This window comes from Silene latifolia, chromosome 5 (assembly GCF_048544455.1).
Source record: "Silene latifolia isolate original U9 population chromosome 5, ASM4854445v1, whole genome shotgun sequence".
Classification (NCBI taxonomy): Eukaryota; Viridiplantae; Streptophyta; class Magnoliopsida; order Caryophyllales; family Caryophyllaceae; genus Silene; species Silene latifolia.
The window spans coordinates 41,152,753-41,165,580 of NC_133530.1; positions in this window are offsets into that span (position 1 = coordinate 41,152,753).

Below are 12,828 nucleotides of genomic sequence, written 5' to 3' on the forward strand. Positions count from 1 at the left end.
GCAAAGGTGTTGCAATCCGACTTCTATTGGCCAACTATGTTCCCAGATGCTAAGAATTGATGGCTTGTGATGCTTGCCAAAGTACGGGATCCATATCAAGGAGGCACGAGATGCCTTTAAATGGTATCTTGGAAGTAGAGGTGTTCGATGTTTGGGGCATAGATTATCAAGGACCGTTTCCTTCCTCAAAAGGGAATCGGTATATTTTGGTTGCTGTTGATTATGTCTCTAAATGGGTAGAGGCAATTGCTACTCCAACTAATGATGCTCGCACCGTGATCAACTTATTCAAGAAGATCATATTTCCAAGGTTCGGTGTTCCAAGAGCGATCATTAGTGATCGTGGTACTCATTTTGGTGAAAAACAACTTGATGACTTGTTGGAAAAATATGGAGTCTATCATAGAAGAGGCTTGACTTACCACCCACAAACTAGTGGCCAAGTGGAGGTTTCCATCCGTGAGATCAAGTCCATACTTGAGAAAGTTTTTGCCAAATCACGAAAGGATTGGAGTATGAAGCTCGATGATACCTTATGGGCCTATCGTACCACATATAAGACACCTATTGGTATCTCACCATATAGGTTGGTCTATGGAAAGGCGTACCATCTTCCTGTTGAGATGGAACAAAAGGCTTTTTGGGCAATTAAGGAGCTTAACATGGACCCGAAATTGAGTGGAGAAAAGCGGTTATTGCAACTCAATGAACTCGATGAATTCAGCTTACAAGCTTATGAGAGCTCCCGTCTCTACAAGAAGAAAACAAAAATATGGCATGACAAGAAGATCTTGAACAAGGAATTTCAAATTGGTGATAAGGTCTTGCTATTCAATTCCCGTTATAAGCTATTTCCGGGAAAGTTACGATCACGGTGGACCGGTCCATATACCGTCACAGATGTCGACAAGTTCGGTTCCGTTGAAGTGATGACCACAAAGGGCGAAAAATTCAAAGCAAACGGTCATCGTTTGAAGCTCTACCATGAGAATGTGATCGTTGGTGTGATAGAGGAAATGATCGTTCAACCTCTACCAAAGAAAGCTTAGTCCGACTCAAGCTTTTACGTTGCGCGGGACGTTAAAACAACGCTTCTTGGGAGGCAACCCAAGCTTTTTATTTGTTTTTATTTATTTTTGTTTTTAATTTTCTGCAATTTATTGTTTTTCGTAGATTAGTAATAAAATACTCGACTTGACGATATTCCTTTTTGTGATTTTTAGGTGAAAATGATGAAAGGAGAATATGGAGAGCATCTGGCACACTTCCCCATGCAAGAACCCGTTCGGGGACGTGGTTTTCAAAAAACGAGAAAAGAATTAAATTCCACAAGGAGGCAAGTCAAATGCGGAATGATGCAGTCAACCCCGATTGGGGTTGTTGGTCCCGATCGGGGTCGTGGTTTTCTAAGTTGTTGCGTGTATTCTTTTTGACGGGTAAACAAAAAAAAAACACATTCATTTGCTATCTCCTCAACACCCGACGATACTCTTATTCTTTCTCTCCTCCATATTTTCTTCATTTCTTCACCTAAAATCACTAGGAAACATCAATTTCTTCATTTATTTGCAAGATTCATTCATCCATTAACATCAATTGGTAAGTTTCCTTCTCTTTTCTCTTTAAATTCATCATTTTCAATCAATTAAATTAAATTATGCAAACCCTAACTCAATTTGGGGAATTCGATTTTGTGTTTTTTAGTGCTAGAAATTGATTGTAGAATGTTTGTAGTGTTAATTAGTTCAGTAATTTGTACTATTATGTCTATTATGATGAATTTTGGTTTGACTTAAGATGATTTTTTGTCTTAAATTTCAAAAAAATGGCACCAAGAAAAGCTTCAACCCAAGGTGCTTCTAAGAGAAGAAGAGGTGAGGCGGAACCTTCAAATGCTGCGGAGGATGTGCAAATGGAAGAGGTCCCGGAGTGGCAAGACCCGGATTTTCCGGGTGTGATCTTAAATTCACAAGCTCAATACAATAGTTGGGTCATCTTAAAGAGCAAAGGTATAAAACCAACCAAATTTATCAACCAAGCTTCTTTAAACAACATTGGAATTGAGAAAAATGTGAAGGCTTTGTTTAAAAATCTTGGTATGAAACATTGTTACACAATGAATAATAAGACCTTTCTGAACTCACCCTTGAGTTCTTAAGCTCTTTCGAGTTTCATAAGTCTAGGAAACCTGGTTTTATAGTTTTTGTTACCTTTCGCTTGTTTAATGAAGACTATAAGATGGACTTAGCGGACTTTGCCGCTATCTTTCAATTGCCTCACAAGGACCTACCTACCAAATCTCCCGATTCTTATAACCACGTTTTAACTTGGAATGCCATTTCTCACTTGCCCTTTCAAGGTTGGGATCATAGCCCTCATCAATTCATACATTACCCCGACATAAGGGTTTGGCAAAGGTTTATGGGATGAACCTTTTTTTGGGAGAAATGAACCTCATTCGGTGAGAAAGATTGAGATAGAGATTTTGGGTACTTTCTTGAATGTTAATGGTTATGAGAAATGGGGAATCAATATCCCCTACCACTTTGCGGTCCATTTGACCAAACAATGCAACCCCGAAATAGTTGTATTGTCTTGGGGGGTTTGGTCACTAAGATTGCACACCACTTATGTAGGTTTAACCAAGAAAATACCAATTTGAGACCATTGCTTGAGTCTAGGGAAAAGGGAGTTGAGCTTGATTATGAATATTTTCTTTCTTGTAATTGGTTTAGGGATGCTCACCCTAATATGATTTGGAAGATAGGTCGACAAGACTCCATTAGTCTACCCGACGAAAAGAAATAAATTAAGGCTTTGGTTCACACTAAGCCTCATCGTGGAAGTGACCCCTTTACTAGACCTACCTACCATTTGGACCTAAGAGGTGAGACACATACCACCGTTGAGAGGCGTGCGGGAGGTCAACCCTCTCAAGCACATCACTCCACCTCTAGCATTGAATCACCCTCTAACCTAGAAATGATGAATATGATGCGGGAAATGAACTTAAATGTTAATCAAATTCGTAATGACCAAAGACCAGCTTTATATCCCATTTATGATCATTTTTCTAGGCAAGGAGTTATCCAACCCAAGGGGCCACACCCTTCATTTTATACTTATCCTCCGAGTGGATTTCCTCCTCCTTCCCCTATTCCCCCTCTTCCTCCTAAAGATGATGTAGGTACATTTACTACATATGCACCCGGTCCGGATTTTTGTGATTTGGATTATGTTGTTGAGGCATTACAAGGAGGCTATGGTGGATATGGTGGATATGGTGGGTATAGTAGCTATGGTGATGGTCTTAGTAGTGGCCAAGATATTGGTGAGTATGTCACTCCTCTTCAAGAGGATGATTCAAGTGGAAGTGGCCAACAAGGTGAATCAAGTGGTAGTGGTAAGAAGAAGAAGAAGAAGAAGAAGAAGAAGAAGAAGAAGAAGAAGAAAGGGAGGAAGAGGTTCAATTTTTGGCCCTTTTCTTAGTTGATTGATGAAAAAATCCCCCAAATCCATGCTAGCTTGAGGGGAGGATAGCAAGTTGAGTATGTTTTTAATTGCTTTGCATTTTAGTTTAGATCTTGCAACCCATTAAACATAACCTCTAGTCCTTCTTGTTTTGTGCTTTGAGCCATTTTCATGGTTTGATTGGGTAATTTGAATTATTGGCACATTGAGGAGAATGTGATGTTTAGCTTGGGGAGAGATTGCATTTGCATATAGTATAGGTTGCATGTAGTGTAGAAAATTTGAAAATTTTTGAGAGAAATTTTTGGTTTGTACTTGCTTGCAGCCTACTTTCCTCTTTGCTTATCGTAATAATAACTTGTTGCTAATGATTTATTCTTTCATGATGTAATATTAGCTATGTGACACCCCTATACTCCAAGTGCCTTACCAGGACCACTTAAGGTATGAGAACGTCACCATCTTGGTTACCCGAGGCAATGATAATCAAATGACAATAACGAAATATACTTAATAAGAATAAAGTTTAAGTGATATAAGTCAAACTCCAAAACTGATAAAAGAAAATACAAGGTTCTCAAAACTGTCAACTACTAAACAACTACAAATAGTTCGACACAGCGGAAGACTTCTAGAATTGCAACGTGATGACTCATCCCAGCTGTCCCATGCGCATCGTCTCATACCTGCTCAATAACTGCTCACCACCCCTCAATGGATCACCACAGTTTTTAAAACATTTAACGGGGTCAGTATTGATTACATAAAAACAACAACAGCCACAATGAAATAGATACACAGACAGTTCAAACAGCTCAAACCAATCTCCAGTCTCCATCTCTAATCTCCACACAACTGACTACACACTAAAGTGTGTAGTCCTACCAGAGTATCCATCGCAACAGGTACCCCTCGCCGCTAGTGGAGGACCGCAGCCATTCCCACCTAAGCCCCGCTCATCTCCATCGAGCGATAAACCCATGTTACACCAACACTCTACTTCCAAATATACTACAACATGCACAACCATGAAACTCTCTTTTATCGCATCCTACTCCTCTTAAGACAAATGTTACGTCCTCGTAACTCACTAATACTAAATCCTAGCTATATCTTCTCATTATCCTCATCACCACCGCATGTCAAAGATAGCCGTCTATAATCTAAACACTCACCATTCCTATATCCAAGACTCTCTTACTTAAACATTTCTCATACCTCAACTCATTCGGCACACCACCTAACCTATACCATAAAATCCGTAGCAAAATCACCATACCAACTCTTCATTATTACCGCAAAACAATATACCTCTCTATATAAAGCACTTATCTCCCAAAATCATAACTCACGATCCACACTCATTACACACACTCACACTAGATCCTCAAGTTCTTTCTTTTATTATCACAAACTCATCCACAACTTACCATGATACTAATGTCCAACACCCTATACTCACTGTCTTAACAAAAGATTACCACCTGCAGCTTTCAGATCTGTACAACACATATTCCACGAATCACTTGCCATTACTAAGTCAACCAGTGCCTCTTTAAATGAACATCACAAGAACTCCAACAACTTCTCGCAACTGTCTCCCATCAACAGGATATCACTATACCATGACAACAACGAAAACATACACAACTCTCTTCCATATCATACTCTACCCTTACTCCCAGACTAAAACTGGTAAGAAACATTAATAAACAAAACAACCGTCCATATGTACAACCCGAAACTCACAGGAAGCAACATCAAACAAAACAACAATCTATGTATAACCGGTATGTACTTTCGAAACTCGAATCGTAATCATCCCGCCTACTCCACCACAACCGGTGACGGCATCGCAACATCGCCACCAACAGCCGCACCGCAGCGCGAAAATACCTGCATTAAAACACGAAGTACCGTGCCCGGATCACCACCTGAGACACAACAACCACATCGATAGACATCACAACCACATACAATTCCCACAAATACTGACTCAGTATAACTTTCCGGACAAGAAAACTTACTCAAAACTACTTTACTAGATCCCAACACAACATATTATATGGAATAAACAAACAAGAATCTCATAAATATCATCCATACCTTTTTACGGAATAAACATATATCATGAATACACTTACAACTATAACTAGCCATGCCACATCACCCAAACCATCGCTTCTGAATATCTTTTGTTATAGCATTTTGGAGCCATTCACATGTTTATATTTGCCTTCTTGACCCCTTCATAAACATTTTTTCTACCTACATTATAGCTTGCATACCCTTATTGAGCTAGTAGCTTTGTTTTGTTTTGTTTGGGTGCTCAATTAGGATTTGTTAAAAATTGTGGAAATCATGTGAGCTTGGTCTTAATGCTCAAGAAAGAAAGAAAGAAAAAATGAAAAAAGAGTTGAAATGATGAAAAAAATGAGAATGAAAATATGGAAAAAATGAAAAAAGAAAAAGAAAAGAAAAAAAAAGCATGAAAAAAAAAAGTTTGAATTGAAAAGAAAGAAAAAAAAAAGAGAAGAAAAGATGTGAGAAATTCTCAAGCATTATCCATATATTTTGGAGAATTTTCTTATGGTTTGAATTGCAAAATTAGGTTAAAATTGGGATTGAGCATCCTTGCATTTTGGTAGTTGCTAGATTGACTTAGCTCCACATTACCATAACTTTTTTGTTCACCTTTCTTACCCATGTTTATTTGCCTTCTTCCTATCCATTTGGCTTCTTTATCATGCTTACATTTGATTGTCTTTGCTTACTAGTCTTGACATGTTTACCATATTAGATTGCGGGCACATTGTTATAAGTTGAGGATAGTTGAGTGTTCATTCACAAAATTTTCCTTTCACATATAAAAGAGTTTGAGCGGCCTGTGAGAGTCCATAAGTCAAAAGATCATGCAAGAGCTTAAAGGTTCATTCAAAGTTTTCTATGCTACGCCGTCGTGTAAATCTCATCCATGTTTTGCTTTATTCTTTGCCCATGTTGTTTCGGGTTTTTAAATCATTATGCTTAGCTTGTTTGGGATATTGCAATTGATGGGATTTGGTTTCTTGTTTGAGGACAATAAAGGTTTAGCTTGGGGGAGTTTGATATGTCCATATTATATATACTTTTACCCCTCATTTTAGCTCGGTTTCTATTGTTTTATCATACTTTAATTAGTATATTTTTGAGCTAATATTGTGTTCTAGGTGTATTGTTGTGTTTGTTACGTTTTTCTAGGAATCTAAGCATGTAGAGGCTTTTTCCTATCATTTTATACACCAAGTTCACTAAACTAAACAAGACCAAGTATTGGACTAAGCATAAAAAGTTGCTTGGGTTTTGCATGAAGATTTAGTAGATTGAAGTAAGAAATTACAAAGTGAGGCCAAATGCAAAGTCAAGCCCAAAATGAAAGTCCATATTAAGGTACAAGCATTGGATACCAAGAAGCTTAAGATGCTATGAATTTAGAGCATTATCAGGTGATTAAGGAGCATTAAAGCACGTGCATTGGGATTCCTCAAGTAATTAATCAAGGATTTAAGAAGAATAACCGGAAATCACACGACCCCGATTGGGGCCCCCAACCTCGATCGGGGCTGCATGTTTCCAGATTTCTTACGTTTCACCTTTGCTCCCCTATATAAAGGGGAGCCACTTCGTAGCTTAGGGGTATCCAATTTTTCACGTCTCATTTTATTTTACAATAGCCTTAAGCAATATAATTCTCTCAATATTTTCATCTTTAGTTTACAACACTGTTAAGCTTGTAGTTCTTCAAACTTTTAGTTCTTAATACACTTTCAAGCATTTGGTTAATTGTTCTTCCTTACAAGTTCTTCTCTATTAAGGTATTCTTATTTCTAGTTTGCAATTTACATTTCTATTTTAGTTTACACATAGTTTATAATTAAAGTACTTAATTTAGATTACATTAGCATTATTTCTTATACATGTTATATCACCTAGTCTATACAAATCATACAACCATGTTTAACATTTCTTACAATATAGTTTGCAATTTACATTCTAATATGAGTAACTAAATTTCCTAGTCTAAGGGCTAGGGGAGCCATGCAAAATCAAGTGTATAACATGTTAAAATAGGTTGATAATAATATTGTTCATATTGCTTCTATCACATGCTTGTGCCATAACGTTTAATCTTTGTTTAAGGCCTTATTCAATTGATTAAGTTTGTTCATTCGTTCTAAAGTCGAGAGGCACGGAATTGAATTAGACTAAGCATGTATAGTAGGACGACCTAGTCATGGACGAGAGTTTATCTAGGACCCGGTCTATGGTTGACACTAATGTCGTAAGGTGGGTGTCTCTAAGCCTAAGCAGTTGACAATGTTTTTAATACCGACTTTAACATAATTATATACTTACCTTTGCATGTGTGACCCGGCCCCCTTAGACTCCTTTTTATTATACAAATTACATCATAATTTTTTATTAGTCATCAAACCAACAACCAACAAACAAAACGAAATCGACCTTGATAAGAATCCTTCCATAACATTTCACGACGTAATTCCCGTTTCCTTGTGTTCGACCCCTATTGCTACATTAATTTGTTGTTTAGGGTAATTATCTTTGTATAGGTACACGATAAGCCTATCAATTATATACATCTATATAAAATCACATCATTCTAATTTTCCATCGTTCATAAATGCAACTCTTTTTTTTTTATAAACTTCCTCAATTTCATTATATATTATATACATCTCTATATACAATATATATTTAAAGACTATAACTCGGGTAATTTTTTTGGCGTCACATGTCAAGATTAACTATTCAGAAAGTGTGTATCTAACACACCAAAAATAGTGTATCTAAAAATAAAAACATATTATTATATCTCATAAATTATTTAAAAAAAAAATATTAAAGGGCGATATTAAGTGGTGTAATTGATAGCTTTTAATACACTTTTGACCTTATAGACTCAATTTTCAACATTTTCCTAAATATTCATATTATATTTATTTTTTCAAATTACTACCTACAAAGTTACAACCTTTCCTAAGTTGATACCTAATAGCTAGATTTAGGACTTAATTAACTATAATCTATATATAATATAAAAGGGCAAGCCTAAATATTAGCTTTCAACATTCACCTTTTAAGATTATTTAAGCATGGCACATCAACATTATTATTTAAAAACAAATTGAAAAAAATCATAACATTAAACACTAATTAAAGCATAATAAATATTAATATTTGCTTTTTATTTATTAAGAAAATTAAATAAAAAATTAAACTTAAAATTAAAGCCAGTATATCTAATATTAAACACAAATTATAATTCTCACCATAATCATTCAAAATAATGCTAACCATTTAATCTACCTTGAATTATTGTTCACAAATAAAAATATAAAAATTTTTATTTTGAAAAATTTCTTTTGAGTTGAATTAATTACATAGCTAAACAAAATGGAAGACAAAAATAATAATAACAATAATTGTGATAAAACACTAATAAACGTAACAATATTCATGGCAAAATATTAATAATCCATGCCAACGTTTATTAAATTGTGAAAAATATATTTTTGACGATATATTATGACAGTATAGGTATAGATTGATAAAAAAAATTCTTACGAGTCATTTTTGTCAACAGACTCAGTGCGACCGCAAATCCGGAATTGCATAACACCACCAACGTGACAATACAGCTAACCCCGTGAATTTCACGGGTAATAGAACTAGTTGTAGATTTAGAAATTAAATTGAAAGTGCTCATAGGAAACTATTCCTTTAATTAACAAGTATTCTATACAATACAATCTAAAAATCGTGTTTTAGAAAAAAATGCATGTTATCTACGATATTCAATAGAAATTTAATTAATTAATTAAATACAATCATTCGTCATAAAAACTTTCCATGTTTCCATCCCTCATTATAATAATCGTGATTTGCAATAATTTCTAATCGTATAAAATCAGATGCGATCTCTAACTTCAAAATCCTAAATTTAATTGGTAATTGGCCATACCTCTTTCTTTCGTCTTTGTGTCAAAATCAAAAGACAACAATTGACGGGGACGGAGGGAGTAATATTTATCTTTTAGTAACTTATTAAGAAATACTCTCACCCAAATTTTGGTGGAAGATAAAAATGGACGAGGCTCCTTTTAAAGAGATAATAGGATCTTACTTAACAATAAGTCGTTGACAAATTAAATGTCCAGGATATGCGAAAGCGTGAATAATGAGCAAAGCATGCGTTACATATTTACGTGTAGCACCGCCTTGCTAACGGGCACGGACGCACGGGTCATACCACCCTCATCTCATATCCACTGGGCATTAAAAACATGATTTTTTTCATCTTAGTCCAACAATATCATTATATCAATTAGATATACACTTCAAACATTAAATTCCTAATCTTCATGTCTCACAATATCTTCTCAGTTACAAGAATTTTTATAGTTAACGGTTGATCTTGTTTCAGACGGGATATTTTGGTTTTAAACAGTAATATGGAATTTTGTAAGCATTTTCTGACTATATCATTCTTGTGTAAATTTAACCATAAAATAGTCACATATGTTTGTCTGACGAAAAGTGACCGTTTGAAACAAGAAGTTTATTAGGGCATAATCTTACGCCATTTTACTCACGTATACTAGGTTAACCACCCTTTATAAGGGGTGACATACTTGAAGTCCATAATAACCTAAGACCATTTTACCACATAAAATTGCTAGACTTGAACATGAGACCCTTAGGGGTCTCTAACCTAAATTTTAACTATTAGATTCTACCATTGAGTGTATTTTAAATATATTATTAATTTAGTTTATAGTTGTCTTTTTTCCCTTTTTTTACTACTTGCCTATTATAACAAAATCGTGTTTTACAAAAAATTGAATGTTATCGACGCTATTCAATAGAAATATAATCTATAAAACTATATTAAAATGGTAAACTTAAAAGGCCACGTAGACAAAGCCACATAGGCGAAGAAAAAGCCACGCGTGCATTACGAATGCCACATCTATAAATCTATATAATCTATACTATATAGTTAAAAGGCAACTTAATACATTTAATTTTTTGCCATGTAGGATTATCATAATTAAGTTCTACTAATTTACATTGTTAATATTAAGGCTACTTTAATAAATTTATTAAAATTCATTATAAAGTTTAGTAATATTTTTTTGTGTGGAAAGTGGAAACCATAAGATCATGATTTAAATTATAAAAATAAATTAAGAATTTAGCCACATCATTTAAATCATTCAATTTATTCATCTAACTCCTCCTTAACCATAAATATAGTAGCTAAAAGGTCTTATATAGTAAATAAAAAATCTAATAATTTGGATTATAAAGCTACTAATATCTACAAATTTATTTATAAATATAATTAAAAGGAAAACCAAAATATCTATCATCATCAATATGTCATATTTTAACTATATAATTAAAAGTCAACTTAATACATTTAATTTTTTGCCATGTAGGATTATCATAATTAAATTCTATTAATTTATATTGTTAATATTAAGGCTACTTTAATAAATTTATAAAAACTCATTATAAGGTTTAGTAATATTTATTTTTGTGTGGAAACCATAAAATCATGATTTAAATTATAAAAATAAATTAAGAATTTACTCTCATCATTTAAATCATTCAATTTGTTCATCTAACTTCTCCTTAACCATAAAGATAGTAGCTAAAAGGTCTGATATGTAGTAAATAAAAAATCTAATAATTTGGACTATAAAGCTACTAATATCTACAAATTTATAAATATAATTAAAAGAAAAACCAAAATATCTATCATCATCAATATGTCATATTTTAATTACATATACAAGATAACTTTTTAAACGACTTTCACGCAAAGTGGAGTTTGTAAGAAAAAAAAATTAATAATAATAATTATATTATTAGTAATAGTAGTAGTAGTAGTAGTAATAATAATTATATTATTAGTAATAATAATAATAATAATAATAATAATAATAATAATAATAATAATAATAACAATAATAATAATAATAATAACAATAACAATAATAATAATAACGGAAAATTCACGTGGTATCCTCGAATTTTGCCATTTTGTACGTGGTACCCAACTTTTTAAGTTTGTGCACATAATATCCTTGAGATTTGATTTTCAAGCACAACACGCCATTTTTATCGTTCTTAAAATTTTCATTTGAGCATAAATCATAAACCAAAAATTGGAATTGACTAATTTTTTTTTTCAAATTGATTATCTCCTCGAGATTTACAAATTGATAAAACGAAAATGGTCATTCGGAAGTTTATCACCGAAAATATGGTTGATTTAAGATTTCCGTTTAAAAAAACCCCATAAAATATCAGTCGACAATTTTTTTTTTCTCAAATCGTAGGTTATGACGAGATAATCATTTTAGAAAAAAAAATTGGCCGATTCTGAATTCCGGTCTCAGAGTTATGCGCAATTGTATTTTTTTCTAGCGACAAAAAGGGCATGTTGTGCATGAAAATCAAACATATAGGGTATCATGTACACAAACTTAAAAAGTTGGGTACCACGTGCAAAATGGCAAAGTTTGAGAGTACCACGTGAATTTTCCGTAATAATAATGATAATAATGCAAACCTTTTACATACCATTTCTCATTTTCCCATATTTATGTTTATATTAAACTTCACAATAGTGAAAAATGGATGCTCAAAAGTCATGAACTTGATCTTTATTTATATCTATATTAAATTTGATAATAATGAAAAAATAATATTTAATAGCCATAAAACGCATCCTCAATTGTTTAAATATTTTTTATGAAAGGCAAAATTTATAAGCAAAAAAATTCTTATCTCTATCGTTAGTAGAATGGTATGTGTCACCGATATTATTAACTAATTTTTTTTGTTGGAAGTTTCATTGGGGTTTTTGTTCTCATTTAGGTGCTATCAAGATTATTTATTGTGTTAAGCTCTTCTAAGGTAAATATACTTACATCTCTACGATTTGATTATCATTCCCTCTTTTTTTTCATTACTTAAGGTGAAACTAAGTTAATAACGATAATATTGCATAAAACAAATTCCACTATTATTGTGTTACGTTTTTTTTAATAGGTATGATTTATTAAAAAAAAAAAAGATTATAAGGAGAAGTGAAATACTAATATTGCTTAAACAACTATATTTTACATACTAACTAAAGATTGGTGACATCACCGTGTAATCGTGGATGATTAATAATTTTTTGAGCATTTATTATATATATTTTGAAATATCACAGAAACTCCGGAGAGACGGTCTCTCAATAGCGTTATTGAGAGACCTCTCACATGATGAGGTGAGGGACCC